This window comes from Haliaeetus albicilla, chromosome 1 (genome assembly GCF_947461875.1).
Source record: "Haliaeetus albicilla chromosome 1, bHalAlb1.1, whole genome shotgun sequence".
NCBI lineage: Eukaryota > Metazoa > Chordata > Aves > Accipitriformes > Accipitridae > Haliaeetus > Haliaeetus albicilla.
In genome coordinates this window covers 39,357,283-39,362,044 of record NC_091483.1, presented here as the reverse complement: position 1 = coordinate 39,362,044, position 4,762 = coordinate 39,357,283, and the positions used below count along the sequence as shown (strand labels likewise).

At 36.0% G+C, this 4,762-nt stretch overlaps 2 long non-coding RNA genes across 2 annotated transcripts; both read left to right on the top strand.

The window, feature by feature from the left end:
* The first annotated feature begins 623 nt into the window (after positions 1 to 623).
* LOC138685458 (uncharacterized) lies at positions 624 to 1,740 on the top strand. Its single transcript, XR_011324726.1, has 2 exons — positions 624 to 698; positions 1,552 to 1,740. It is a non-coding gene; the product is annotated as an uncharacterized lncRNA (long non-coding RNA).
* A 122-nt stretch (positions 1,741 to 1,862) lies between these two features.
* On the top strand, positions 1,863 to 4,553 carry LOC138685447 (uncharacterized). The gene is made up of 3 exons (XR_011324712.1): positions 1,863 to 1,965; positions 2,302 to 2,417; positions 4,444 to 4,553. It is a non-coding gene; the product is annotated as an uncharacterized lncRNA (long non-coding RNA).
* Positions 4,554 to 4,762: the final 209 nt, after the last annotated feature.

Here is a 4,762-nt window from a genome sequence, read left to right as displayed (position 1 = left end):
TACATTACATGACAGTTACCAGTATTACAGATTTTTTTCCTTTTTTTTAATACAAGCCAAGCAATATGGACTTCAGCACCTGCCTCACTTCAAGTACCATTCAGTTCCACTGATTTTTTTGCACGTTCTTGATACTAAGCAAGTATTTGTACTCTTTATAAGATGGGCTCACTTGCTTATAATACATAAATAAGTAAATGCAGTTGGACTAGATGATTGTGGTAGGTCCCTTCCAACTGAACTACTCTATTCTATTCTAAACAAATAAATAAATATTCCCTGGTTCTGTAGCTTTTTACAGAAATAATTGTGTTTGGTTTCATACTTGTTCCTGGAAAAAATTATTTTCTTAAGACCTTTTCAAAGGAATAAGGTCCTTAGGCCAAGATTCAGGCTGAGAGTTTCTTTGAAAAAATCATTTTTGAAAATTTCTGACTCTTTGGATTGAACTGTGTAGAAGGGTTGACTGTGCATTTGTGGAATTTAGGGAAGAGCTAAAAATATTTTTTTCATTTGTGAAGGAGACCTTTCATGATAAACATGGTAGTCTGTGAAACAAGATTACAAATTTCCTCCTAATGATTCTGTTCCTATTCATAAAACCACAGGTATTTAAATCAAGGAAACGAGGAGCTGCTTTCAGATTTGTAATGGCAAGGAGGAAGACAACTAATGGCATGGAGTAATGGATATAAAAGGTTAATCGTCCAGAAATCCAAGTAGCACAGTAAAAGCAATGACTGCTTACTTCAAGCATTTCTGGAAAATATGAACTTCAGAAACCTTTCATAATCTTCATCTTCTTGCAGAGCTCAGTAGACAAGGCAGCAATTTTCTGTCTCTCTTAAAGCAGCTAAAAATACTTCATAGTGAACTACAAAATCATTAATCATCCCTCAGGATTTGGAGTTTTCAAAGGCGTATTTCTGAACCACTAATCCATACCTGAAAGCGTTTTCTGCTTTTTTCCCTCTCTTATAAACTTGGTTCTTGGTACACCAAATCTACATATAAATATAATAGGATTTTTTTCTTAACTTTGTGTTTTCTGCCTCAAATTCATTTATACATGTATTTCTAATTAAATTGTATTTCAAATTATTGTCTGGCACAGGATGATTTTGAATCCTGATTTCATTCAGATCAATTTATGGCAACCTAAACATTGCCAAATGTCTTTTTTTTTCTTAAGACTTGAAGTCAGACATAGAGTCTGGTCCAGTGCCATTAATGTAAATGTATATCTTTCTATTGATATCACTGTGTGTTCAACCAGGCTTTTAGATGTTCTTTGTTTCCAGATATTTGTATTACAATTTTAAAGCTTCTCAGATCTCCTGGGTATCAGCAGTGACTATGATAATGGCTTTTCTTTATTTGTCACTTTTAACTGTGTTGGGCATAGTTACAAGTAAAATAACATATGACTCAGAGGAAATTAGTCTGAACTAAGCAAGACAGTCCTCTATAATTAGTGGCACAAGATTACAGCAAGACTAATACAAAACACTGTCATTCCTGTATGGCAACCTGTGCCTGTTCTATTTGCAGAGCAGCACTGGAGTGAATGGACACTGGCTCATGATGTTGGATCAACTTGCTATTTTCTTAAAATTCTGACCCTTGTAATATGAGAGGGAAGAAGTTTATTTGTGCACTGTACCACCCTCAGCATACCCATCTTTTATCCATTCAGTCTTCACCAGAAGTGCTCAACAGTTGACACACCTGCTGTAAAAGGTGAGAATGCAGTAACTTCTCATGCAGCAAAGCAAAACCACTGTTGTCTTCACTCTGTAATGGGCTGTTGTACTAAAATACCGTAAAAAGTTATGACTTTTTTTTTTTCTTTCTAGAAAAAATCACATTCCTTATTACTGAGAAAAATTCACTGCAGTCTATGAGCCCAAAACCCCAGTGGGATTCAAAGTAGGCCTGGAGACAGCAGAGGATCAGTGAACTAAGGTAGAAAGCATTACTGTGTTAAGCAATCACTTCAACTTTCTCTTTCCATTTTTCATACTCCGGACTTACATTTAAAAAAAAACAAACCACAACACATTTTGCACTCAGCAGATCTGAGTTTAAATCATTTCACTGCAGTACTGGATGAGATTAAAAAAAAAATTCAATACAAGAATAACAGGGGTGTTTATGCTCTCTGGCAAAATTTGAAAAATAAATAAAGTATAAAGGAAAACTGTAATGTTAGAAAGTTCATGTAAAAAATATCTTAGGTGTGCTGCATGTCTTTACTGTTTCTACAAAAATCTTATCAGCATTTATCTATTGTTTCTGTAGTTTAAAGAACAAAAATTGAATAGAAAGCAGGAACATTTTTCTGGGAAGAAAGTAATGCATTGAACAATTCCATGGAATTAAATTCAAGATCTGATTGTTATGGAAGATATCACAAGGTAATCACAACACTGGCAAATTGGGAATGTGGAGATCAGAGGCGCAACAAAATATCTCTAAGCCTTCAGGGATATCAAAGTGTCATGATATTCACACACCCTTAAAAAGACTTATTCTTGGTTTTAAAAGCTTTTTATTACTTTTGAGGAAAATTATTCTCTGTGCTACAGGATAATGATGTTCTTATTTTAGATGGCTAGATAGAAAGTCTTTGGTTCATGATGTCTCTTGATATTTGTAAAGCTTACCTGGCAATCAATTATTTTAAGAGAAGTAGTTTCATTACTGTCATGGTTTGACCCCAGTTGGCAACTAAGCACCAGACAGCTGCTCGCTCACTTCCCCCCAACCCAGTGGGATGGGGGAGAAAATCAGGAAAAGAAGTAAAACTTGTGGGTTGAGATAAGAACAGTTTAATAGAACAGAAAAGAAGAAACTAATAATGATAATACTAATAAAATGACAATAGTAATAATAAAAGGATTGGAATATACAAATGATGCACAATGCAATTGCTCACCACCTGCCAATCAATGCCCAGCTAGTCCCCAAGCGGCGATCCCCCCACCCCCACTCCCCCCATTTCCTATACTAGATGTGACGTCACACAGTATGGAATACCCAGTTGGCCACTTTGGGTCAGGTGCCCTGGCTGTGTCCCCTCCCAAATTCTTGTGCCCCTCCAGCCTTATTGTTGGCTAGGCTTAAGAAGCTGAAATATCCTTGACTTTAGACTAAACACTACTGAGCAACAACTGAAAACATCAGTGTTATCAACATTCTTCACATACTGAACTCAAAAACATAGCACTGTACCAGCTACTAGGAAGACAATTAACTCCATCCCAGCTGAAACCAGGACAATTACATATCTTGAAGCTCGCTTACCAAAATGGTTGTATTTATACTGTGGCATCTCTCAACTTAAGTAAGTTTTACATTCATTGTTTATTTTGTTTATTGCCTAAATGCCCATGCTTGTTTTAACTTATGAGAATCTCATAAAACTTTGTTTTCCACTCTGTGAGTTCTAGGCATTGTTTTTGCCTGGGATGGTTGTGTTTTGAGTAAAGAATAATTAACACTGGTACATATGTCAGCATTTAAAAAAAGATAATCCATCTATATAAACCTGAAAATGATTTTTAAAGTGGAATTCCAGCACTTCACATGGATATTATGGCATGGAACAATATGTAAAGCCTTGATATTAAATTTTCACTGAAGCTGTTTCAGAGGCTGATAACATAATCACAGACCTGGACCTCTCTCAGTTAAACTGATCACCAGACCCTCTGTTGGGGTCACTATATTCCTTTTAACTTGTGCTACCAAGACCTTGGAAATTTAGGCTTGGTTGCTTTCAGCTATTTCATTGGCATTTTGAAGTTCTCTAGTATCATTTCCTCCCTAGTGGTAACTGATAAGAGTTAAACACTCATGTTAATTCATGGTGTTTCAGACTGGTAAAAGAATGCACCTCATGATGTTTATGTTATGCACTGTTTACCACAACATTCGCATATGAAAGTCTTGGGAAGACAGAATATTTAATAGTGTTCATAATATATGTGTTTGCTTACTGTATACATACACATATGATAAGTAGTATATGACACTGAAAACCTCTTGGGACTCCATTCACCACTGAATCATTTCAGCTTTAAGCTGGTATGTAACTCCACTGTGTCTAAAAGACTACAAAAGCATAAAACTGGAGGAAACCAATGGCAATCAATATTCGAGGAATTGGATTTGAGGTGAGAAACAGGTGAACTTCACATCAATGCATTCATCTGTCTTGACTTGCACTTGTGCAATTACTGATCTATCCTTTAAGGGAGGATACAGCTTTATATGGGCTTTTTTTTTTTTTTTTTTCCTTAATGATCTGTTCAGTGACACCCCTGCCTTTTTTCCCCAAGTTAAGTTCTGGAAATTTATAAGAGTTCTTACTCTTGATGAATCTTCTATAGTAGTAGAAGAGATTATCTTAAACTTCTCTGAATCTGTTAAACTCCTCAGAATCTACAAGATTTTCAGGCAAACAACTCAAGCCACTGACACAGGGATCCTGTACTTCAGTACAGTACCAAATGCCTGGTGCCAGTAATGCTGCTGCTTCAGAAGGAAAGGTAAAGAAAAGAACATATATTAAGCCATACATAGAGCTTTTGAGGTTTCTTTTCTGAGAAATCCACTACTTGCGGGCCATAAAAGAAGCTGTAGGTATTGCAGACAAAGGTTTCCTCTTTCCTCTTTCATTTTTCTTTCCTCTTTCTTTCCTCTTTCCTTTTTCTTTCCTCATTCTGTTATGCTGCTCTGTTCCTGTCAAACCCTCTTA